General features: G+C 47.3%; 1 long non-coding RNA gene across 1 annotated transcript in view; it reads left to right on the forward strand.

Annotated features, from left to right (window-relative positions):
• Nucleotides 1–27311, forward strand: part of LOC130367855 (uncharacterized) — a 401538-nt gene that overhangs the window by 167100 nt on the left and 207127 nt on the right. The window contains exon 3 of the long non-coding RNA XR_008892203.1: nucleotides 19956–19995. This is a non-coding gene — a long non-coding RNA (uncharacterized LOC130367855). The remainder of the gene's footprint in view (nucleotides 1–19955; nucleotides 19996–27311) is intronic.

Raw genomic sequence — 27311 nt, forward strand, 5'->3', positions numbered from 1 at the left:
AAAACTTTTTTTTTTTTTTTAAATCAACTGGTGCCAGAAAGATAAACAGATTTGTAAATTACTTCTATTAAAAAAATCTTAATCCTTCCTGTACTTATTAGCTGCTGAATACTACAGTGGAAATTCTTTTCTGTTTGAAACACAGAGCTCTCTGCTGACATCACGACCACAGTGCTCTCTGCTGATATCTCTGTCCATTTTTAGGAACTGTCCAGGGTAAAAGGAAATCCCCATAGCAAACATATGCTGTTCTGGACCGTTCCTAAAATGGACAGAGATGTCAGCAGAGAGCACTGTGCTCGTGAGGTCAGCAGACAGCTCTGTGTTTCAAAAAGAAGAGAATTTCCGCTGTAGTATTCAGCAGCTAATAAGTACAGGAAGGATTAAGATTTTTTTTAATAGAAGTAATTTACAAATCTGTTTAATTTTCTGGCATCAGTTGATAAAAAAAAAAAAAAAAAAAGTTTTTCACCGGAGTACCCCTTTAAAGAAGGTTGTTAGAATTAAAAGGGTACTCTGCCCCTAGACATCTTATCCCCATCCAAAAGATAGAGTATAAGGTGTCTGGTCACGGGGAGTCCGGATGCTGACATGATCTCTGACACAGCACCGTGGCGCTCTGAACACGGAAGCTTGGAGCTTCCATGTTCATGACGTCACGCCATGACCCCTCCAATTATGTCTGTTGGAGGGGGCGTGGTGACTAGTACATAGCTGTCATGCCTCCTCCCATAAACATGAATGGAGGGGGCATGATGGCTGTGGTCACCCACACAGAACACAGAGTTTGGACCCCCATGATCAGACATCTTATCCCCTATCCGTGGGAAAGGAGATCGGATGTTTAGTGGGAATATTTCATCAGTTTCATCCGCACTAGTCTGTTGGTAGAGGCTTGTAGTGAGGGTGATACTGATGAAAATGATACTTGCCACCACCAGATCCGTGGCTCTGTTTGTCTGTTATTCTTTTCTGGAATATGTAAATCACCAGATTTGGTGTGTGTGGGATGTTTCCATGCCAACCCCTATGCGCTGTGATGTCACCATTGCTTGGTCCTCCGTTTGCCTGGGTAATGAATATTCATAAAGCTCTGTCTGCCTGCTCCTATTCATGGTTACTGTGCGTGCACTGCTTCAAGGATACATGCGGAAGTGGTGTACAGCGCTGCTTCACAGCCGTGGCCGCTTTAGACTGTGGAAGTGACACATGTACAGTAGCCGCGAGGATGAAGCAGTGGGGACATCGTTGTTCATGGGCTACGTAAGAACGCCAAGTCTGGCGATTTGCATATACTGAAAAAGGATAACGGATGAACAGATCCATGGATCTGGTGGTGGTATCATTATTATCAGTATCGCTTGCAGTACAAGCCTCTACCAACAGGTTAGTGCAGGTAACACTGATGGCAGATTCCATTTAAAAATCTGTGCATATGTGGTGTCCCGGTTCAGGACCTGGTCCTGTCCCTTTGTCTGAAGTCCCCTCAGCCAGAGCCTCTCCATGTCAATAGGGCTCTCCTGTAGGGCTAACTCCTAGTCGCCTCATATAAATTGTATTTAATGTGTATATATATATATATATATATATATATATATTTAACATGTTATATAGGAATACCTCTGTATAGGACATTAGAGGTCATGTGCCTTTAATTAAATTGTATTATGGTTTAAGGACCTTTGGGTCATGTGATACCCAGAGTTCACTGGGTCAGGACTGACAGGTTCTGCTGACCAATGAGCTTTGTCCCACTCCCTTAATATATAAGGGGCAGCAGCCACTAAATTCTCTCTCTTAGTTCCGGATTATCAGAGAAGCACATCTCATCATCTCATCAGCATCAATTCAAGCTAGGCCCAAAGCCTAGGAATCCGCAGACACTAAACGTGAGTTACTCAAAGCTCAAACTACTGAATCCTGTGTGACAACTAGAAACTCAATTCTCCTAAAAATAGTAGCACCGTGGCTAGCACCAAAGCTCATTGATCCCGGAATCCCAGCAAACCTGTGAGGAACCTGTACCACAGTTCTCTCTCTCAAAGACTGTTATGTTCCATGCCGTTGCCTAAAATACAGTAAAGTTACTTCTAGTTTACTTAATAAAATCTGCTGTGGACATTCCTTTATTTCTCCCTGCTGTTTGTGGGACGGTTGGCGGTAGGATTACTACATTGAGGAAACCGCACCCTGGCGTCACGACATTTAAGGGTTAACACCAATAGACCCGACATTATCATCGCAACACCGCAGTCAGCATTACTCTTCCTCCTGCTCACCACACATAAGTTGATACTGGTATTCACCAGAGCCCGCCGCAGGTCGTATCCAGGTCGTATCCTCCGGCAACGGCTCAACCCCTCTGACTGCTGAGATAAGCGCGGTACAAGGGATTAGGCAAGAGCAAGGTCGGACGTAGCAGAAGGTCAGGGCAGGCAGCAAGGATCGTAGTCAGGGGCAACGGCAAGAGGTCTGGAACACTGGCTTGGGACATACAAGGAACGCTTTCACTGGCACAATGGCAACAAGATCCGGCAAGGAAGGGAAGGGGAAGTGAGGTTGTATAGGGAAGTGCACAGGTGAACACACTAATTAGAACCAGGCGCCAATCAGTGGCGCACCGGCACAGAACAGACGGGGAACGAGTCTGGTAAGCGGACCGGGATGCGAATCGCGAGCGGGCGTGTCCCGCATCGCGGATCGCATCCCGGCTAGGGACATTATCGCAGCGCTCCCGGTCAGCGGGTCTGACCGGGGCGCTGCGAACAGGAGAACACTGCGAGCACTCCGGGGAGGAGCGGGGACCCGGAGCGCTCGGCGTAACAGTACCCCCCCCTTTGGTCTCCCTCTCTTTTTGGAACCTGAAAATTTGTGAATGAGGTCCTTGTCGAGAATGTTATCCTCGGGTTCCCATGACCTCTCCTCAGGGCCGCAATTCTCCCAATCTACAAGAATTTTTTTTTTACCTCTGACCGTCTTAGACGCGAGAATTTCTTTAACCGAGAAGACATCAGAGGACCCGGAGATAGGAGTAGGGGCGACAACCTTGGGAGAGAAGCGGTTAAGGATAAGCGGTTTAAGGAGAGAAACATGAAAAGCGTTAGGAATACGGAGAGAAGGGGGAAGAAGGAGTTTGTAGGAGACAGGATTGATTTGGCACTTGATTTTAAAGGGTCCAAGATAACGTGGTCCCAGTTTATAACTGGGGACACGGAAGCGGATATACTTGGCGGAGAGCCACACTTTGTCTCCAGGAACAAAGACAGGAGGAGTTCTTCTTTTTTTGTCGGCATGCTTCTTCATCCGGGATGAGGCCTGTAAGAGGGATTTTTGAGTCTCTTTCCAGATGGTGGAGAAGTCCCGGGTAACCTCATCAACAGCGGGCAAACCAGAAGGCATGGGAGTGGGGACGGGGGGAAGAGGGTGACGGCCGTACACCACAAAGAACGGGGATTTAGCAGAGGATTCAGAGATTTTGAAATTGTACGAGAATTCAGCCCAGGGTAGAAGATTGGCCCAATCATCCTGGCGGGAGGAAACAAAATGTTGCAAATAGTCACCAAGAACCTGGTTAACTCTCTCTACTTGCCCATTGAATTGGGGATGATAGGAAGACGAGAAATTTAATTTGATTTCAAGTTGATTACAGAGAGCCCTCCAGAATTTCGACACAAATTGAACGCCTCTATCCGAGTCGATATGCGTGGGAAGCCCGTGAAGGCGAAAAAATGTGCACAAAAAATTGTTTCGCGGACTGTGGCGCAGAAGGAAGACCTGGAAGTGGAATAAAATGTGCCATCTTGGAGAAACGATCAACGACCACCCAAATGACTGTGTTGCCATGGGATAAAGGCAGGTCCGTTATAAAGTCCATAGCAATCTGAGACCATGGTAGCTCAGGAACAGGCAGAGGATGAAGGAGGCGCCCGAACAAAATCAGCAACATCTGCTTCCAGGGTAGGCCACCAATAAAATCGAGAGATGAGCTGGATGGACTTTTTGATGCCAGCATGGCCGGCGAGGTGCGAGGAGTGTCCCCACCTGAGGACCTTGAGGCGCTGGCGTGGAGGGACGAAAGTCTTTCCAGGAGGTGTTTGTCTGATGGAAGCTGGGGAAGAGGAGATCAGACAGTCAGGAGGAACAATGTGTTGTAGGGGGGCTTCCATTTCGGAGGTATCAGAGGAACGAGAGAGGGCGTCAGCCCTGATGTTCTTGTCAGCAGGGCGAAAATGAATCTCAAAGTTAAAACGGGCAAAAAACAACGACCACCTAGCCTGGCGTGGGTTCAGCCGTTGGGCAGACTGAAGATAAGAGAGATTCTTGTGATCTGTGTATATGATAATTGGGTATTTGGAGCCCTCCATCAGGTGCCTCCATTCCTCGAAGGCTAGTTTTATGGCCAGCAGTTCTCGATCACCAATGGAGTAATTTTTTTCCGCCGGAGAGAAGGTCCTAGAAAAAGAAACCACAAGTAACGTTATGTCCAGAAGAGTTTTTTTGTAGGAGTACAGCTCCGGCTCCCACCGAGGAGGTGTCTACCTCCAGTGAGAAGGGTTTAGATGGATCAGGTCTGTAGAGTACGGGAGCAGAAGAAAAGGCAGTTTTGAGACGGTTGAACGCCTCGTCCGCTTGGGGAGGCCAGGACTTAGGGTTGGCGTTTTTCTTGGTTAGGGCCACAATTGGGGCCACAATGATGGAAAAATGTGGAATAAATTGTCGGTAGTAATTGGCAAACCCCAAGAAGCGTTGGATAGCTCGGAGTCCGGAGGGGCGTGGCCAATCTAACACGGCTGACAGTTTGTCTGGGTCCATTTGAAGTCCCTGACCGGAGACTAAATATCCTAGGAAGGGAAGAGATTGGCATTCAAAGAGACATTTCTCCATCTTGGCATATAATTGATTGTCACAGAGTCTCTGGAGCACCAGGCGGACATGACGGCGGTGTTCTTCGAGGTTAGAAGAGAAAATCAAAATGTCGTCCAAGTAAACCACAACACAGGTATATAACAGATTACGAAAAATTTGATTTACAAAGTCCTGGAAGACAGCAGGGGCATTGCAGAGCCAAAAGGGCATAACCAGATATTCAAAGTGTCCGTCTCTGGTATTAAATGCGGTCTTCCACTCATCCCCTTCCCTGATGCGGATGAGATTATATGCACCTCTTAAATCCAATTTGGTGAAGATGTTAGCGCCGCGTAGGGGATCAAATAGTTCCGAGATAAGAGGCAGGGGATAGCGTTTTTTTATTGTGATCTTATTAAGACCGTGGTAATTGATGCATGGCCGTAAGGAACAGTCTTTTTTGGAGACAAAGAAGAACCCCGCTCTGGCAGGGGAGGAAGACTTGCGGATGAATCCCCTTTTTTAAATTTTCTTGGATGTATTCCGACATGGCTTGTGTTTCAGGAGCTGACAGAGGATAGATCCTGCCCCGGGTTGGAGTAGTACCAGGAAGAAGATCAATAGGGCAGTCATAAGGCCTGTGAGGAGGCAAAGTCTCTGCTTGTTTTTTGCAAAAAACATCGGCATAGTCCAAATAGGCCTTGGGGAGACCTGGTATAGGAGGAGCCATAGGGGTTTGACTGGCAGGACTGGGAGCAGACGTGAGGCATTTTATGTGGCAAGAAGCACCCCAGTTCTTGATTTCCCCGGTGGTCCAGTCAAGGGTAGGGGAATGGCGTTGGAGCCAAGGCAATCCGAGAAGAATTTCAGAAGTGCAGTTAGAGAGGACCAGAAATTCAATTTTTTCGTGATGAGGTCCAATGCACATTAACAGGGGTTCTGTGCGGTAACGCACAGTACAGTCCAATCTTTCACCATTAACTTAAGCGATGTAGAGAGGTCTGACGAGACTGGTCACTGGGATGTTGAACCTGTTAATGAAAGAGGCCAAAATAAAATTTCCTGCAGATCCAGAATCCAAGAAGGCCACAGCTGAGAAGGAGGAGTTAGAAGAAGAGATCCGCACAGGCACAGTAAGACGTGGAGAAGCAGAGTTCACACCTAGAGCTGTCTCACTTTTGTGCGGGATCGGAGTGCATCTTTCCTGACGTGGAGGACGGATAGGACAATCCTTGAGGAAGTGTTCGGTACTGGCACAGTACAGGCATAGGTTCTCATTGCGGCGGCGTGTCCTCTCTTGTGGTGTCAGGCGAGACCGGTCTACTTGCACAGCCTCCACGGCGGAAGGCACAGGAACAGATTGCAGCGGACCAGAGAAGAGAGGAGCCGGGGAGAGAAACCGCCTAGTGCGAACAAAGTCCATATCCTGACGGAGCTCCTGCTGTCTTTCGGAAAAGCGCATGTCAATGCGGGTGGCCAAATGGATAAGTTCATGCAGGTTGGCAGGGATTTCTTGTGCGGCCAGCACATCTTTGATGTTACTGGATAGGCCTTTTTTGAAGGTCGCGCAGAGGGCCTCGTTATTCCAAAATAATTCGGAGGCGAGAGTACGAAATTGGATGGCGTACTCGCCTACTGAAGAATTACCCTGGACCAGGTTCAGCAGGGCAGTCTCGGCAGAAGAAGCTCAGGCTGGTTCCTCGAAGACACTTCGAATCTTAGCAAAGAAGGACTGTACGGAGGCAGTGACAGGATCATTGCGGTCCCAGAGCGGTGTGGCCCATGACCGGGCCTTCTCAGACAGGAGACTAACCACGAAAGCCACCTTCGACCGTTCAGTTGGAAATTTGTCCGACATCATCTCCAAATGCAGGGAACATTGCGAGAGAAAACCATGGCAAAGTCTAGAGTCCCCATCGAACTTGTCCGGCAAAGATAAACGGAGGCTGGATGCGGCCACTCGCTGCGGAGGAGGTGCAGGAGCTGGAGGAGGAGATGGTTGCTGAAGCTGTGGTAGAAGCTGCTGTAGCATAACAGTCAGTTGAGACAGCTGATGGCCTTGTTGCGCTATCTGTTGCGACAACTGGTAAGGTCAGCGACAACTGGCAGTGGGACCTCAGCGGGATCCATGGCCGGATCTACTGTCAGGATTCGGCAGGCTGGAGGTGGATCCTCTGTGTCAGAGAGGGATTGGCGTGGACCGTGCCGGCGGACCGGTTCTAAGTTGCTACTGGTATTCACCAGAGCCCGCCGCAAAGTAGCGGCGGTAGCAACCAGGTCGTATCCACCGGCAACGGCTCAACCCCTCTGACTGCTGAGATAAGCGCGGTACAAGGGATTAGGCAAGAGCAAGGTCGGACGTAGCAGAAGGTCAGGGCAGGCAGCAAGGATCGTAGTCAGGGGCAACGGCAAGAGGTCTGGAACACTGGCTTGGGACATACAAGGAACGCTTTCACTGGCACAATGGCAACAAGATCCGGCAAAGAAGGGAAGGGGAAGTGAGGTTATATAGGGAAGTGCACAGGCGAACACACTAATTAGAACCAGGCGCCAATCAGTTGCGCACGGCCCTTTAAATCGCAGAGAGCCGGCGCGCGCGCGCCCTATGGAGCGGAGCTGCGCGCGCCGGGACAGAACAGACGGGGAACGAGTCTGGTAAGCGGACCGGGATGCGAATCGCGAGCGGGCGCGTCCCGCATCGCGGATCGCATCCCGGCTAGGGACATTATCACAGCGCTCCCGGTCAGTGGGTCTGACCGGGGCGCTGCGAACAGGAGAACGCTGCGAGCGCTCCGGGGAGGAGTGGGGACCCGGAGCGCTCGGCGTAACAGTGTGAACGTACCATGAGATGATCTATGTTATTCACTGTAGCTATAATGGAGGAGATTTATCAAAACCTGCGCAGTTGCCCATAGCAACCAATCGGATCGCTTCTTTCATTTTTAAAGAGGCCTGTGAAGAATGAGACCTAAAAGCAACAAAAAGGCGCTCCCTGTGGGGAATCACATATGCTGGATGGTAATTATACAGAGGGCTGCACAATGGCTGCTTACCCGCTCCGGTTGTGTACCGGCATACACAACAATGGACAGCACGTAATGAATGACAAAATATTCATGAACCCATCTGCAGCCTTCTCGTGAAGATCAAGGAGACCATGGAACTTCGGAGAGACCAGGAATTTTCGTGGCGCTAATCGGGGAGAAGTCAGTCACGGTGTGTACATCAAGATGAACTTCCTTTAACGGTTAAGGTGCAACGCGTTTCACTGCGCAGGCACAGCTGCGCCTGCGCAGTGAAACATGTTGCACCATAACCATTAAAAATAATTTTATCTTGACTTCTCCCCGATCAGCACCACAAAAATTCCTGGTCTCTCCGAAGTTCCATGGTCTCCTGTGAAAGAATTGATCTGATTGGTTGCTATGGGCAACTGGACAACATGTCCTCTGGACAGGTTTTGATAAATCTCCCCCAATGTTCTGGCTAATCATGTATTAACCCCTTAAGGACTCAGCCCATTTTGGCCTTAAGGACTCAGACAATTAAATTTTTACGTTTTCATTTTTTCCTCCTCGCCTTCTAAAAATCATAACTCTTTTATATTTTCATCCACAGACTAGTATGAGAGCTTGTTTTTTGTGCGACCAGTTCACCTTTGTAATGACATAACTCATATCATAAAATGTATGGCGCAACCAAAAAACACTATTTTTGTGAGGAAATTACAACGAAAAACGCAATTTTGCTAATTTTGGAAGGTTTCGTTTTCATGCCGTACAATTTATGGTAAAAATGACGTGTGTTCTTTATTCTGAGGGTCAATACGATTAAAATGATACCCATTATTACATACTTTAATATTATTGTTGCGCTTAAAAAAAATCACAAACTTTTTAACCAAATTAGTACGTTTATAATCACTTTTACCGTATAAGCGGCGGTATGGGGGCTCATTATTTGCGCCATGATCTGTACTTTTTTTTGATACCACATTTGCATATAAAAAACTTTTAATAAATTTTTTATCATTTTTTTTTAAATAAAATGTATTAAAAAAGTTGGAATTTTGGACTTTTTTTTTTTCTTTCACGCCGTTAACCGTACGGGATCATTAACATTATATTTTAATAGTTCAGACATTTACGCACGCGGCGATACCAAATATGTCTATAAAAAATTTTTTTTACGCTTTTTGGGGGTAAAATAGGAAAAAAAACGGACGTTTAACTTTTTTATTGGGGGAGGGGATTTTTCACTTTTTTTTTACTTTTACATTTTTTTAAATTTTTTTTTACACTTGAATAGTCCCCATAGGCGACTATTCATAGCAATACCATGATTGCTAATACTGATCTGTTCTATGTATAGGACATAGAACAGATCAGTATTATCGGTCATCTTCTGCTCTGGTCTGCTCGATCACAAACCAGAGCAGGAGACGCCGGGAGCCGCACGGAGAAAGGAGAGGGGACCTCCGTGCGGCGTTATGAATGATGGGATCCCCGCAGCAGCGCTGCGGGCGATCCGATCATTCATTCAAATCGCGCACTGCCGCAGATGCCGGGATCTGTATTGATCCCGGCACCTGAGGGGTTAATGGCGGACTCCCGCGAGATCGCGGGCGTCGGCCATTGCCGGCGGGTCCCTGGCTGCGATCAGCAGCCGGGATCAGCCGCGCATGACACGGGCATCGCTCAGATGCCCGCGGTTATGCTTAGGACATAAATGTACGTCCTGGTGCGTTAAGTACCACCGCACCAGGACGTACATTTACGTCCTGCGTCCTTAAGGGGTTAAAGGGGTACTCCGGTGAAAAACGTTTTATTTTTATTTAAATCAACTGGTGCCAGAAAGTTAAACAGGTTTGTAAATTACTTCTATTAAAAAATCTTAATCCTGTACTTATTAGCTGCTGAACACTACAGTGGAAATTATTTTCTTTTTGAAACACAGAGCTGTCTGATGACATCATTAGCACAGTGCTCTCTGCTGACATCTCCATAGCAAACATATGCTGTTCTGGACAGTTCCTAATATGGACAGAGATGTCAGCAGAGAGCACTGTGCTCATGATGTCAGTAGAGAGCACTGTGTTCCAAAAAGAAAATAATTTCCACTGTAGTATTCAGCAGCTAATATGTACAGGAAGGATTAAAGAGGTACTCCGCCCCTAGACATCTTATCCCCTATCCAAAGGATAGGGGATAAGATTTCAGATCGCCGCGGTCCCGCTGCTGGGGACCCCGGGGATCGCTGCTGCAGCACCCCGCTATCATTACTGCGCAGAGCGAGTTCGCTCTGCACGTAATGACGGACAATACAGGGGCTGGAGCATCTTTACGTCACGGCCCCGCCCCTCGTGACATCACGGCCCGCCCCTGTCAATACAAGTCTATGGGAGGGGGCGTGGTGGTGGTGGTCACGCCCCCTGCCATAGACTTGCATTAAGGGGACGGGCCGTGATGTCATGATGGGCGGAGCCATGACATCACGCTGCTCCGGCCCCTGTATCGCCCGTCATTACGCACAGACCGAACTCGCTCTGTGCAGTAATGATGGCGGGGTGCCGCAGCAGCCATCCCCGGGGTCCCCAGCAGCGGGACCGCGCCAATCTAACATCTTATCCCCTATCCCTTGGATAGGGGATAAGATGTCTAGGGGCGGAGTACCCCTTTAAGATTTTTTTATAGAAGTAATTTACAAATTTGTTTAACTTTCTGGCACCAGTTTATTTAAAAAAAAAAAAAAAGTTTTTCACCGGAGTAATTCTGGACATAGCCTTTCCCTCACATAGAGAAAGACTTGCCTTCTCTGGTCCCTCTCACCCAGGGGGAAAGAAATATCTGGAGAGAGAAGGAATCCGAAGCAAATCCTCAGCCAGCTATACACATTTGTCAGCAAATACGCAAAATGGACATTCTCAGGCCGAGCTTAGATAATTCAGACAGTAGGACTGACAATGATCATGTAGTGATAATCTATTTCTGACAGAAAATCTGTTCCATCAGTACAAGTCTTTTGTCATATTATCAAAATCATTGTGGCTTATAATCACATGTGAATTTCCTATGTTATATGATCAGAATCCAAAAATAATCTGTGCTAGTAAGTTTTGTACTCCAGTTTGCTTTTCAAAAATATCAAATCTTCATCAGTTCTCTGGTAGATCTTTTCATCTATTTCAAGCATTTATTACAGGAAATGGGGCTCAGTGTTAGTCATGTTCTTGTTATTAATGTTCCTAGTATATGTGTCTCATAGTAACCACATGTCTGTTATGGGATTCACACAAAAATATCTTATCTTTGTTGTGTGGTGACCCACGGTGTATGGCGGGACCACGGGGTGTAGCGGGGTAGGTGGAGGGGCAAGATGGTATTAACCCCCGGGGCAAGGTGTTGTTAACCCCTAGTGTTTGTGATGCCAGAGTGGTTTTTGGGTACCGGGACCACACGAACGGTATCTCTGCAATTCCAATAGCTAGTTAGTGAAAGGAGAGTCCACAACCAAGTTATGGTTTAATGGAGACTTTACTGAGTTAAGACAGATGGAATTATCTTCACAGCTAGGCCAGAATCCCAGAGGGGTGGCTAGGAACACAGAAGGACCTTGCAGCTTTCTGGACCTATTATACTTGTGATAGCTTGGGGGATGTAGGGTATGGGGAGTGTAGCTGTGCAGTTATTAAAGGGTGTTTGTTAACCCTTGCTATTTGTGATGCCAGGGTGAGGGCTCCTCAGCAACGTTTGTCCTACCGCCACCCTTCCCAAGAGCGATAGGGAGGTAGGTCCACAACCAGAGAGTTTTCTGAAACACTATTAACTTTTACTGAAGGTTTTCTGCAAGCTCCAATAACATAATTCTTTAAGCATAACAACGGCTTTCCTTGGAGATTGACAAAGGTTGGGACTTTAGCATTAAGAGTCTTTTAGTACTGTGCGTTGTTCCACTGGATTTAGGGGACTTAGTTGCGGTCCAGTAGTCACGCTAGCATTAGCAGGGATTTAGATTTGAACTCACGGTTTTGGTTCAGCTGAGGCCGGCAGGTTTTTGAGGCCTAGTGTGTCTTTGAAAGTTGCGCAGAACCATCCTGTTAGTCCGGCATCCACGAGAGCAGCAACCCAAGAGAGCGATAATTGGACGTAGCTCCCTTATATGGGCAGGGGCCGGACTAGTGCTAATTGGTCCATACTGATGTCAATCACCATTACAAAGATTTGTGGGTAACAAGTGACCCAAGGACCTTAAGCTGGTGCTCTCTGTGTACCATCATGTAACAACATAACATAACATAACATGTGACATTCCACAGGTCCTTGAGACATCTCACTGGTCCTTTAGACTAGCTGTACATTAAGACACTGACTATAATCCTAGGACAATACATGACACTTATAATAAAAGCAGGGGAGACAATGCAGGAGAGCCGCTAGGTCACTGAGGGACTCAACCTGACAGGGCCTAAGTGTAGTGCAGGACCATGTCCTGTACTGGGACATTACAGCTGTATGGGGTAGAATTAGTTTTATGTTGTTAATGGAGTTGGCTGCAGCAATAAAACTACATAAAAAGAATATATTTAACATCACAAATAAGTCATGAGGTCCCTCAATACCATTAAAGGGGTACTCCGCTGCTCGGCGTTTGGAACAAAGTGTTCCTAATGGTGGAGTCGGCGCCAGGAGCTCCGACGTCATAGCCCCGCCCTCTCATGACGTCACGCCCCACCCCCTCAATTCAAGTCTATGGGAGGGGGCATGACAGCCCCCTCTCATAGACTTGCATTGAGGGGGCGGGGCGTGACATCATGAGGGGGCGGGGTTATGACCTCACAAGCTCCCTCTGCCGACTCCAGCATTAGGAACACTTTGTTTCAAACGCCGAGCAGCGGAGTACCCCTTTAAGGCTGCTGTTCATGTAGGTTGATCTCAATATAACAATCTCTACATATTCTCCCATGTATTAATAATATATAGACATACACTTCTTCTCCTTTTATATTTCCAATGCTTCTTTATTGACAGTGAAAACTGTTATGAGGAATTTAGAGCTCTGTGGTTCTAAAACCTATTATCATTGTTAGTAACTGTTCATAAGTAGCTGGCTATAAGTAATATAAACCTGCATTGCATATATATTTAAAGATTTCTGCAACCCTGGACTTTTTGGTCTCTGTTCAAACGCTATGCATTCATACTTCTTTTTTGTTTGTTTTTACTGTGCATGAAAGAACAGCAAACCGCACTTTACATTGCATTTTTAACATTGTCGCCAATGCTTAGGGGACACAAATGCCACTCTGTGTCTGTACAATAGCAATCATCAGAGCTTTACGTCTAATATATCTATCTGATGTGATATGAACAGTGTTATCTACACATCCTGAGAGAGACTGCTATGGGTCTGAATTTAAGCTCTATATCAGACAATAAACAGCACAGATCATTGGACCTAAAATGAAGTAATGATAAAAGGCAGCAATCCGTTTTAAAATGTCCTTGTCATTATATCTGCGTTTTCAGGCCTCTCTAAATGTGGAAGCAGCATGGTAGATGGCCTCAGAGTCCTTAAAGGGGTACTCAACTGGAACACATTTTCTTTTAAATCAACTGGTGCCAGAAAATTAAACTGATTTGCAAATTACTTCTATTAAAAAAAATCCCAATCCTTCCAGTACTTATCAGCTGCAGTATAATACACAGGAAGTTCTTTTATTTTTGAATTTCTTTTCTGTCTGACCACAGTGCTCTCTGCCCATGTCAGGAACTGTCCAGAGCAGGATAGGTTTGCTATGGGGATTTGCTCCTGCACTGGACAGTTCCTGACATGGACAGAGGTGTCAGCAGAGAGCAATTGTGGTCAGGCAGAAAGGAAATTCACAAAGAAAAGAACTTCCTGTGTATTATACAGCATCTGATAAGTACTGGAAGTATTGGGATTTTTTAATAGAAGTCATTTACAAATCTGTTTAAAAGACATCTGCAGCGTGATTAACACTTATCCCCTATCCACAGGATAGGGGATAAGTGTTTGATCGCGGGGGGTCTGACCGCTGGGACCCCCTGTGATCTCCTGTACCGGGCCGCGGCTGTCCAGTGCAGGGGGCGTGCCAGCCGCAGCATGATGTTGCAGCCAGCACGCCTCCTCCATACATCTCTATGGGAGAGGCAGGGAGGCAGCGTTCATGCCTCCCAGTCTCCCCCATAGAACTGTATGGGGACGGGGAGGAGACGGGGCATCACCGTCGACCTCTAGGTCGACGCTAAGTCACCATGAGCGCTAATGGCAGCGCCCCATTAGGGAGATCGAGGGGGGTCCCAGCAGTCGGATCCCCCGCGATCAAACACTTATCCCCTATCTTGTAGATAGGGGATAAGTGTATATTGTGCTGCAGTTGTCCTTTAACTTTCTGGCACAAGTTTATTTAAAAGAAGATGTTTTCCAGTGGAGTACCCCTTGAACGAGCCATTTCCTCCAACTCGATGGTGATCATGGCCAGCCGGGTAGTAAAGCATTCTACCATGAGCCTACAGCGGGCTGTATCTAGAGATCAGCTAGGGTCTGAACACTCAGAACACAACTGATCAAAATTTTTGACTTGTCCCTTTGACACTTTAAAAGTTTTGTATAATGACTGGGACACTTTGAAGGGGTTGTGCAATCTTGTAAAGCTATGCTTTATCTACAGGATGGGGGATGACTAGCTGATCGCAGGGTGTTCCACCGCTTGGATCTTGAGAATGAAGACCCCCCAGTCTCCCTTTAAAATGGAGCAGTTGGTTCGACATGTGCGACACTCCATTCATTCTATGGGACCAGCAGAAACATACAAATACAGTGTTCAGCTGTTTCCGGGAGCCCATATAGAGAATGAATGGAGTGTCATTATGCATCCCATCTAATTTCTCAAGATTACAGAGGAGGTTGGACACCCAGCAGTCAGCTAATTATCCCCTATCATTTAGATAAGGGATAATGTTACAAGATGGCACAACCACTTTACAGTGCTCCTGTCAGTATACAATACTTTTGACATGTTTTTGGTAATAACACAACACAGTTTTGGATGCAGAAATTACCACATCTTCCATGTCCAAAACAGAGTTTCTTTTGTCCAAATCCTAAATTAGCAGATCTGCTGGGGTGATTAACCTCTTCAGGACGCAGGGCATACGCCCTGATCCTGAGTCCTTAAGGACGTAGAGCATATGGGTACACCTGTGGGAAATCCGGTCCCTGTCACTAGCCGGTCAGGGACCAGACTGGGATGCCTGCTGAAATCATTCAGTAGGCATCCCGGCACATCGCTGAGGGTGGTCCTGAGACCCCCCCCCCTATGTAGGCGGTTGCTGGAAATCAATGGTAAATTCAGACCGGCGCTTTTCGGCGATTCTGGTTCCCGTGCTCGCCGGGCGGGGATCGGACCGATATGCCTGCTGAAATCATTCAGCAGGCATCCCCGCTCACCGTTAAATACTCACCTGCGGTCTGCGACACTTCCGGGTAACGTGGGCCATAAGTGACCCCATTACCCGGATAATGATGTTGATCGGTGGTGTAATATATACCACCATTCATCATCCGTACAGTACTGGGAGGTGGCAGTGTTGCCACCCCCCAGTACAGCTGTGATTGGGCGGCTGTAGTGACCGCACCAATCACAGCAGTATGGGGAGGGGGGAGGTGGGTTTAGGAGCATGTTGCTCCATTCTGCCCACCATTTCTGAGAGATCTGGTGTGCAGGACGGAGCCACGTGCTGCCATCTCCCCCTCAGAGTGAAAAAAGTTTTTTAAAAGTGCCCCTTTGCCCCCTTTCTGTGACCCCTTGGCACAGAAAGCAGTCAGGGAAAGCTTTAGATTAGGTAGGGACAGTTAGAAGTAAAAAAAAAAAAAAAAGATATATATATTTTTTTCAGTGTACATTCTGCAGGTGTCCGCGGGTTCTCATAGCACCTTTAACTTCATGACCCCGGTCCTACTGGGCCGCCGCGGTATGCCACCAGCATTATTATTATTTTTTTTTTGGTGCAGACCTTTTTTTTTTTTTTTTTTGCTAAATATGTGGCCGGACCCTCTTAGCTATAAAAGAGCGAGCGGTTTTCCGCCGTTAGCTAAAGCCCACCCATCGCTGATCAGTCCCATAGTACTGATCAGCGTTTTTTTTTTTTTGTGGTGAAGGCACTTTTTTGGATTATAGCGGCTTTTATATTATTATTTTTTGCACCTATAGGCGGTCCGTGCACCTATTTGGCGCAGGGCTTTTTTTGCGCTAGAAGTCAATAAAAAAAAAAAAGTTTGTTTTCCCTTTTTAGTTTATATTTGTCTGTTAGGGCGGGTTTAGTTAGTTAGGTTAGGGCGGGTTAGGGAGGTAGTATCACACCACACACAACACATACACCAAGAAAGTATTTCCCCCCCACATATATGCCCTTCACCCCCCCCCCATTAGAGTTTTCAGCAGAGGAGGCATATGCCATACTTGCCTCCGACACTGAAAGCGCCTCAGAGGACGAGGAAGACCCCACCTTCCTTATTTCCTCGTCCTCCTCATCATCTAGTTCTGATGATGAGCCACCAAGGAAGCGGAGACACCGCCATGCGGGACCCCAAACCTCATCTGCTCCTGACTCTGTGCCCCATGCTAGTATCATCGCCCCCTGGCGCTCATACTAATCAAGCCCCCCAGCCAAGTTTACTGGTGCCCCGTATCAGAGAACTTGTCTGGACTGAGCCAGCGGACCACGAGCCTGTGATTCCTGAATTTGTTGGCGACGCAGGAATCAAGATTGACATAATCGGGTTCACTGAAATGGACTATTTCAGGTTTTTTTTCAGTGACGACTTTGTCAATCTGATTGTTGACGAGACGAACCTGTACACCCAACAGTTCGTTGCCCCAATCCCGGGCTCATTTTTTGGCTAGACCCAATGAGTGGTTCCCAGTCGATGCAGCTGAAATAAGGACATTTTGGGGCCTCGTGCTGCATATGGGCCTGGTCAAAAAACCCAGTGTCAGGCAATATTGGAGTGGGGACGTTCGAGGCCGTTTGGAAATGTTTGCATTATGCTGATAATGCGGCATGTGTCCCCCCCCCCCCCCCCGAACTGATCCCGCGTATGACCGCCAGCTTTAAGGGGAGACTCAGCTTCCGGCAAGACATCCCTACCAAGCGAGCACATTATGGCGTGAAGATGTATAAACTTTGCGAGAGTACCTCAGGGTACACTTGCAAGTTTAGGGTGTATGAGGGACGAGATTCCCGTATTGAACCCCCAGAATGTCCCTCTACTCATTAGGTGCAGCATAGTTCTCCCCACATTAGGTTGGCAGTGTTCCCCACATTAGGCAGGCAGTGTTCCCCCTTAGTAGGCAGGCAGTGTTCCCCCCACATTAGGCAGGCAGTGTTCCCCCCACATTAGGTGAAGCAGTGTTCCCTACCCATACCCCCTGTCCACCCCCCCAGGGCCATTTTTTTTGGTGTGGGTCTGACTGCTGAGACCCCCACCGATCACATCGGTTGAAGTGGTTCTCCAGCTGTTGGAAAGCTAAAACTCCCATCATGTCTGGAGAGCCTCTGGCACTGGGAGTTGAAGTTTTGTAACAGCTGGAGAGACACAGATTGGACACAGTTTTACCCATCATCACTGCAGAACTTACAAGTGACTACAGCTCTGATGGGACAGTCAGGAGAATACACAATGATATCAGTGACCTGAGTGACGTCTTCTGCCTTGTGTGACATCTTCTCTGTTATCTTTTCTTCTTTATTGGGTCCAGAGACCAGGTCTTCCCCCAGCTCCATCTTCTCTGCAGAGTCTGACATCCAGACATCATTGGCTCCTCACTATCAGCAGATCCTCATCCTCTGCATGATGACAGTAATCATTATAACCTTGCCAGAAAGTGAACCCTAAATATAATCCTCCCACACAATGTACCCTGAATATAATACTGCCACACACTGTACCCCTGAATACAATACTGCCATACACTGTACCCACTAAATATAATCCTGCCACACACTGTACCCTGAACATAATACTGCTATACACTGTACACTGAATATAATACTGCCATACACTGTACCAACTAAAATTAATACTGCCACACACTGTACCCTGAACATAATACTGCTATACACTGTACCCTGAATATAATACTGCCACACACTGTACCAACTAAATATAATACTGCCACACACTGTACCCTGAATATAATACTGCCCAACACTGTACCCTGAATATAATACTGCCCCACACTGTACCCTGAATATAATACTGCCCCACACTTTACCCTGAATATAATACTGCCACACACTGTACCCTGAATATAATACTGCCCCACACTGTACCCTAAATAAAATACTGCCCCACACTGTACCCTGAATATAATACTGCCATACACTGTACCCTGAATAAAATATTACTATAACCAGGGGGGGGGGGGGGGGTTATGGGGGGGGGGGTGATGAGGAGAGGCACCTCTCATCACCCCCATAACACCCCTCCCTGTATCTCTTATCACCCCCATAACACCCCTCCCTGTATCTCTTATCACCCCCATAACACCCCCTGCACCTCTCATGACCCCCATAACACCCCTGCGCCTCTCATGACCCCCATAACACTCCCCCCTGCACCTCTCATCACCCCCATAACACCCCCCATAACATTCCCCATAACACCCCTGCACCTCTTATCACCCCCATAACACCCCCCGGCACCTCTTATCACCCCCATAACACCCCTACTGCACCTCTTATCACCCCCATAACACCCCTACTGCACCTCTTATCACCCCCATAACACTCCCCCCCCCCCACACACACACACACACCCCTCATCACCAATGTAGTCCCCTAACCACCATACAATCCTCCTCCCCCCCCCCCTCCCCCCCGGACAGTTTACTTACCCTGCTGCGGATCGTTGCAGCGGCATGAGTCTTCTGCTGCTCCTGTCACTGCATGGGGAGGATGCTGGAGGTTCGGGTAGGGATGTAAGCAAGGACAGGTCAGGTGATCGGAGTGGACGTGCGTGCCTGCGCGGGGCACGTGATGTCTCTACTCCCATCAGCCCCTGACCTGTCCGGTGCCAGCCCTGCGCTTTGTTTCTTAAGGGGCCCGCGCCCTACAAAGGTAATTTAATTGAAATGTGCGGGCCCCCCGAAGTGCCCCGTCGCTACTGGATGTGCACCGGCTCTGCTCGGGGCCCCCAGCCAGCTCGGGGCCCCAAGCAATTGCTTGGTTTGCCGGTTCGGTAGCGACAGGCCTGACTGCCAAAGAGCGGGTGAGAGCACCTCTGGAACTGTGGGCCCCCGGATCGTCCCCGGCCAACACTTTCCAGTTGAGGTCCCCCACACTGGAAAGAAGGGACGATTCCAGAAAAAATGCAGAGTGTGTCACAGGAAGGGGATTCATAAGGACACCACCACTCAGTACGACACTTGCCCCGATCATCCGGGCCTCTGCATTAAAAACTGCTTCAGGGAGTATCACACTACCATGGAGTTCTAAATTTTTAATCCTTTCACCTTATTTTCATTCCCCAGAATTCGATTCCAATGTACCAGTCCAGAGTACATTGTCTTGAAAATTTAAAACCAAAGAACCACCCACTAAAAAAAATAAAGCATATGTATAAATAAAGCAATAATTGGTAAATGACATCAGCAGCGGGATCTGTTCTTTGTATAGCTTCTCACAAGTGGATGTTTGTGGATTTTATTAAGAAGGGCACTTGATGTTTGACGATTTTCACTTTCTAGATGACTTTACTACTGGGAAAATAAAACGATGGAATTTGCTCTGCTCTTGGGAATCATGAAGGATGAATTTTGATATGTGGGAGGCTGAAGTCTAAGCATGGGATGTGTAATGCAAAACACATTTCCTTTTTGGTGGACAAAATCATGTATCTTGCCTTTGGGAGGAAAAACACCTCTTAAAATGTTGCCTATTACATCAAATAATTCATGAAAGCTCCAATCCAAGTGCATTTATGCCATAGTGATAGCCTAATATGCTCTTCTCTTAAAAAAAAAACAAAAAAAAAACTTTACGGATGCCATGTTTTGGTCTGACGTATGTGTTAATGTCTCATTGAAGGATCAAAGAGGTGTTCAGAGTGGCGCTGAAACTGGACCAGGTAAGTTAGTCACCACATAAAGACTGTATTTTATGTTTACATTTCTCCCTTTAGATACAGTATGTGTAGATGTGATAATCCAGATGCAGATTATTATTTGTTTTTTGTAGTGATGCAAGAGCAGTAGAGGGGGTGTTATGAAAGACCAAAAATGTTGCCATGTGGTACCGTATTTTTCGCCTTATAAGACGCTCCGGCATATAAGACGCACCCAATTTTAAAGGAGGAAAATCTAGAAAAAAAAGATTCTGAACCAAATACTGTAGTAAAATATTTTATATCAGTATAGTTCCCCCACAATAGTTGGCAGTATAGTTCCCCCACAATGGTAGGCAACTCCTCCCCCCTCCCCCCCACAATAGTTGGCAGTATAGTTCCCCCACAATGGTAGGCAGCTCCTCCCCCCTCCCCCCACAATGGTTGGCAGTATAGTTCCACCACAATAATTGGCAGTATAGTTCCCCCACAATGGTTGGCAGTATAGTTTCCCACAATAGTTGGCTGTATAGTTCCCCCACAATGGTAGGCACTGGCAGCTCCCCCCCCCCACAATAGTTGGCAGTATAGTTCCCCCACAATGGTAGGCAGCTCCTCCCCCCTCCCCCCACAATGGTTGGCAGTATAGTTCCACCACAATAGTTGGCAGTATAGTTCCCCCACAATGGTTGGCAGTATAGTTTCCCACAATAGTTGGCTGTATAGTTCCCCCACAATGGTAGGCACTGGCAGCTCCCCCCCCCCCACAATAGTTGGCAGTATAGTTCCCCCACAATGGTAGGCAGCTCCCCCCCCCTCCACAATGGTTGGCAGTATAGTTCCCCCACAATGGTTGGCAGTATAGTTCCCCCACAATGGTTGGCAGTATAGTTCCCCCACAATGGTTGGCAGTATAGTTCCCCCACAATGGTTGGCAGTATAGTTCCCCTACAATAGTTGGCAGTATAGTTCCCCCACAATAGTTGGCAGTATAGTTCCCCCACAATGGTTGGCAGTATAGTTCCCCCACAATAGTTGGCAGTATAGTTCCCCCGCAATAGTAGGCAGCTCCCCCCCACAGACATCCAGCTCTATACAGTGTACGGCTGGAGGCTGTATGTCTGTACTGCTGCCCCCACAGTGTTCCGGTCACCGCTCCTCTGGCCCAGTGTCACATCTACTGCTATGGCCTATGGACCATAGCAGTAGGTGCCGGGACCGGAGGAGCGGTGACCGGAACGCTGAAGATTACGCGCCGCCGGTCACTCACCAGGCCCTGGTCAGCGCACGTCTTCCTCCGGTCCTCCTGTCCTCCGGTGCCTCTATGGTTGTACGCACGGGACGTCACTGAGGTCCCGTGCATACAACCATAGAGAGGCGGAGGATCGCAGGAAGACCGGAGGAGGGCGCGCATCGGCCGGGGAATGGTGAGTGACCCGCGGACATCCTTATGTCCCGAAAAGATTTTTCGGGACATAAGGATGTCCGGCATAGGAAAACCTATGATTTTATCTGCCCGGGCCGGCTCCTGTGTGCGGCTGCAGGCGGGGGCCGGCCAGAGCAGGTAAAAACTAATACTGTATATTAAAAACCAGGGGGCCTCCAGCTGTTGTGAAACTACAACTACCAGCATGCCCAGACAGCCTTTGCTGGTCCGGGCATGCTGGTAGTTGTAGTTTCAGAACAGCTGGAGGCACCCTGGTTTTTAGTATACAGTTATTAGTAATTCACTTGCCCAGTGCCCGGAACTGTATGTTCCAGGCGTAGGGCAATAAACATAGCCGGTGAGAGGTGAAAAATTCACCGGCGGTCATGAGGCTGCTGCGGGTGGGGAGCGAGTAGTCAGCGCTGTACCGCACCGCCGCAGCCTCTGTACTTACTGCTGACTTCCCGCTCTCGCCCGCAGCAGCCTCGGGCGTATATTCACCGTATAAGACGCACCAACTTTTCCCCCCACGTTTTGGGGAAGAAAAAGTGCGTCTTATACGGCGAAAAATACGGTAATTGTTGCATTTTTATTCAAGTCATGCAACGTTTCTAAGGCCTTGGTCTTTCTTAGGCCTCAAGTTTCAAGTTTATTTGCCATGGTTTCTTTAATTGCTGCAAAAACATTGCAGTTTTACATTGAGGGACAAAAATGTGCAAATAATGACCGCCGTATACTAGACAACTGATACACTTTGCTATAAGTTGTGTCATCAGTTAAATACATGCTGCATAAAACAGCTGACATTTAATCTTGGTATGTGATAAAAAAATACAATAAAATAAATACTACATGATAACCAAAAAAGAGGGACACACAAAAAGTATGGTACTGGCACCCCATGTTGTTTGCTAGCGACTGGGCAAAACACTAAGTCAATGCTCACGATCCACACTACAGGTAAAATAATAAAATTGCCCACACATAAAAGCCCATGCAAATCTATCTATTGCAACCCAGTAAGAAGCAAACAATCCAATAAAATGCAAGTACCCACCCCAATGTCCATCCAGCTCTTTTATCCCCACCAATGTACTTGTATTTTCTATCTGGATGCTGCTGCTACACCTTTTAATGTGCTTTTATATATATTTTTTCATTACAGTAAAAACATATATATGTTTAAAAGCATTTGAAGTTTGATGTACTTAACCCCTTAAGGACCGGGGTTTTTTCCGTTTTTGCATTTTCGTTTTTTTGCTCCTTGCCTTTAAAAAATCATAACTCTTTCAATTTTGCACCTAAAAATCCATATTATGGCTTATTTTTTGCGCCACCAATTCTACTTTGTAATGACGTTAGTCATTGTGCCCCAAAATATACGGTGAAACGGAAAAAAAAATCATTGTGAGACAAAATTGAAAAAAAAAAACGCCATTTTGTAAATTTTGGGGGCTTCCGTTTCTACGTGGTACATTTTTCGCTAAAATAACACCTGATATTTATTCTGTAGGTCCGTACGGTTAAAATGATACCCTACTTATATAGGTTTGATTTTGTCGGACTTCTGGAAAAAATCATAACTACATGCAGGAAAATTTATACGTTTAAAATTGTCATCTTCTTACCCCTATAACTTTTTTATTTTTCCGTGTATGTGGCGGTATGAGGGCTCATTTTTTGCGACGTGATCAGAAGTTTTTAACTGTACCATTTTTGCATTGATGGGACTTATTGATCGCTTTTTATTCATTTTTTCATGATATAAAAAGTGACCAAAAATGCACTATTTTGGACTTTGGAATTTTTTTGCGCGCACGCCATTGACCGTGCGGTTTAATTAACAATATATTTTTATAATTCGGACATTTCCACACGCGGCGATACCATATATGTTTATTTTTATTTTTATTTACACTGTGTTTTTTTTTTATGGGAAAAGGGGGGTGATTCAAACTTTTAATAGGGAAGGGGTTAAATGATGTTTATTCACTTTTTTTTCACTTTTTTTTTTGCAGTGTTATAGCTCCCATAGGGATAACACTGATCTCTTATACTGATCATTGTTATCCCATAGGGACCTATAACACTGCACACACTGATCAATATCATTGATCACTGGTTTCTCATAAGAAACCAGTGATCGATGATTCTGCCGCATGACTGCTCATGCCTGGATCTCAGGCACTGAGCAGTCATTCGGCGATCGGACAGCGAGGAGGCAGGTAGGGGCCCTCCCGCTGTCCTGTAAGCTGTTCGAGATGCCGCGATTTCGCCACGGCTATCCCGAACAGCCCACTGAGCTAGCCGGCATACTTTCGGTTTCACTTTAGACGCGGTGTTCAACTTTGAACGCCGCGTCTAAAGGGTTAATAGCGCGCGGCACAGCGATCAATGCTGCGCGCTATTAGCCACGGGTGCCGGCCGTTGTTAGAGGCCGGGCCCGACTCGCTATGACGCGGGACTATATAGATCGGGAGTGGACACATGACGTTCCAGTATGTCATGTGTCCTTAAGGGGTTAAAGGGGTACTCCACTGCCCCAGCATCCGGAACATTTAGTTCAGAACGCTGGGTGTGGGGGTTGGGAAATCATGACCACGCCCCTAGTGGTGTCACACCCCCTCAATGCAAGTCTATGGGAGGGGGCGTGACGTCCGTCACGCCCCTTCCCATAGACTTGCATTGAGGGGGCGTGCTGTTACATCATGACCCTCGCAGCCGCTACCCAGCATTCGGAACTAAATGTTCCGGACACTGGGGCAGTGGAGTACCCCTTTAATACATTTTAGGATAGGCAGATAACCACTGTTAAATACAGAATTGAGGGAAAAACATAAGAGAAGGTCTTCAGAATAGATTGGAAATTCCCTTGTTAAAAAACTTGCCCCATATTTGACATTGTGCCCACATGTGCAGGGCAGAGCTAGACAGTGGCATGTGAAGCACTTGTCTGTGTATATATTTAGCTCTTTCTCAGCCATGGATTAATGGGGTTTCTCAGGCCACACGTTTTACTGGATGATTTCAATATAAACATTTTGTTACTATAAAGAACATTTGTCATTCGCCTATGTAATGGGAAAAGGTCTGCTCTCCTAATAGCCAGAGCAGCTCAAAAAATGTATTGTGTCGTTTGTCTAGTGGAAGCCCATTGGGCTTAATTTGTGGGCTTCTCGGGGCAGCTGCGGCATACCCCCGCTCCTGCTGCGAGTCTGTCCGGCGGGGGGAGTGGCAGGAGTGCACCTTCGGGTCGGGGACGGCGGCGGGCGCTCGGGATGCACTACTCCTTTACTGGGGTGGTGCGGCTGTAGCGCTCCTCTCCTTTCCCGGCTCGGGGGGACGGCACGCAGGCCTCACGCCGCCGGCAGTGGTCAGCCTCAGCGTACGCTTCCCTCAGGCTCTCTGTATGGGCAGCTGCAGGGGTCATATGTTCCACACAAGTATGGTGTTTTTTTTTTCAGGTTGCCACGTGACCTGCAGCCTGCTATTTGCTTATACCTTCTCCCCCTCTTGTCTTCTTCTTTTACAGTGTTGTCTTTGGCTTAGTGTGTCAGGTGCATTGCCTCCCCATTCATTTTACTCTTGGGGTTTTGTTTGTATTAGTTTGGGCCTGGTTGCTACGGGTTACGGAAAAAAAAAAAAATATATATATATACCTGTATATATAAATAATAATAAGGGGGAGACTTTGGAGGGTTATGCTCAGGTATGGGTAGTGGGGGGGGGAAAGGGGGGCCTCTAGACGTTACATATACTCAGGCATAGGTACCCGCCAGTACATATTTTCCATACACATGAGGTCATTCCTGTATGGATTTTAGCTACCTCATTAGCTGCCTCTGACTCTTCCTCAGAGCGGTTACACTCCTGGCATCACATATTGTTACTGACACGTCATCAGAGCAATTTCACGCTTTGCTGTCCCCGGACTCGGTTGTCATGGCAGCAAGACAGCTTACCCTGTCATTGTTACTGACTCGTCCTCAGAGCGATGGCACTATCATTACTGTCTCCTGACTCGTCTTCAGAGCAGTAGTTATTCCCTACATACATCTTATTAATTGTTACTGACACATCATCAGAGCAATCTCAAGCTTTGCTGTCCACGGGCTCGGTTGTCACGGCAGCAACTCAGCGTACCCTGTCATTGTTACTGACTCATCCTCAGAGCGACGGCACTATCATTAATGTCTCCTGACTCGTCTTCAGAGCAGTAGTTATTCCCTACATACATCTTATTAATTGTTACTGACACGTCTTCAGAGCAATTGAGTAGTCAAACTGTCTGCTGACTCGTCTTCAGAGCAGTTTAAGTTGATACCCATACGAGGAATTGTTGCTGACTCGTCTTCAGAGCAATTTTCGTTCATGCTGACTCCTGACTCATCTTCAGAGCAGCAATCCGTATGTACACAATTATTTGTTACTGACACGTCTTCAGAGCAATTTCGTAGTTGAAACTGTCTCCTGACTCCACTCAGCACAGTTAATCAAACATTTCATACTGGGGTATTTGTTACTGTCTCTTTCAGTACAATCACGTTATCACTGCTTCCTGACTCGTCTTCAGCGCAGTCATACGGTTATACACGTCCAGGGGTAGGGGAACACACTGCAATACGCATGAGTATGTATCACAAGGGTAAAAAATTTTTTTATATATATATATATATATATATATATATATATATATATATAGTTAATAACAAGGTTATTTTGGGTTAGGGGTAGTATACGTGCCGACAGATGGCTCTCTTCCTTATTGTGTCTTTCTAGTTGTTGTCGTCAGAGGTCCGTGGTCTCACCACAGTTTTCTGTCGGGCTGCCAGCAGGTGCTCAGTTGTGTGCAGGTGGAAGTGTTGCTGTTCTTTTCTTGGCCCAGGGCATACTCATGTTGTTCTCTTGTCGATTTCAGATTGCGCTTACGTCTTGTAGGAGCAGCTTACGGTTCTAGTGGCTTGTCATCAGGTGTGTATTCTCGCTCCAATGAGCCACGTACGTTTGGTGTTACGGTGTTCTTACGATTGTTTTCTTATGCTGGTACCAGTTTTGCCATGTTAGGTGGGAGCGGATATGTCACACGGCTCGGACATCGAAGAGATGATGTCTCTACCGGCTACCCCGCTGAGGAGTTCTCAGAGGGACAGCGGGTTGCAGTACCGCTTGTGGACCATCCCCAGGCTGATGGACGAGCTCCGCAGGAGAGGCATTGCGTACCCAGCGTGCGCCCGGAAAGTGGAACTCTATAGGTTACTGGCTGCCGAGTCAGGATACCATGGCGGTCTTTCAGGCTAGGCTCGACGCCATGGACAGAAGCAACGCGCAGGCCGCACAAGCTGCCTGTACTCCTGTCGTGGAGCCGGCTGGTCAGCCTCTCCCGGGGCCTAGTGCTGCTTTGATGCCAGTTGCATCCTCATTTCTGACACCCGCAGCAGGTACGCAGAAGAAACCTCCCAGGGTAGCTCCTTCCCATTTCATCACGGCCAGCATCCGCAAGGATATTCTGGAGGGCAGGGATGTCAATCTGACATCATTCCTCATATCCACCCATGACATCACTGAGGCTAAAACGGTGTCTTGTGGGGAGCTGGCGGTAACCTTCAGGAGTAAGGACGCCAGGCTGAACGGAAAGTTGTCCATACCTGGGTTTGTCATTGCCTTTAGCCTTTTCCGTGATGTTATCTGTTCCGCCAGACCGGACAGGAGGGAGGAGTTAGACATGTACCTCCTTGATGTGACGGATCTAGGTTACAGATATGACGGATCATCTTTTTATGACTACCACAAGTCGCTCGCAGCTAAGGCTGCGGCCGCTTTTGCCCAGTACGGATATGTCACTGATTGGTCCAGGGTCGATACTGACCTCTTCTGTAGGCATTTCGCGGGCTTGAGGGCTCCTGCCTGTACCCTG

Source organism: Hyla sarda, chromosome 4 (assembly GCF_029499605.1).
Source record: "Hyla sarda isolate aHylSar1 chromosome 4, aHylSar1.hap1, whole genome shotgun sequence".
NCBI lineage: Eukaryota > Metazoa > Chordata > Amphibia > Anura > Hylidae > Hyla > Hyla sarda.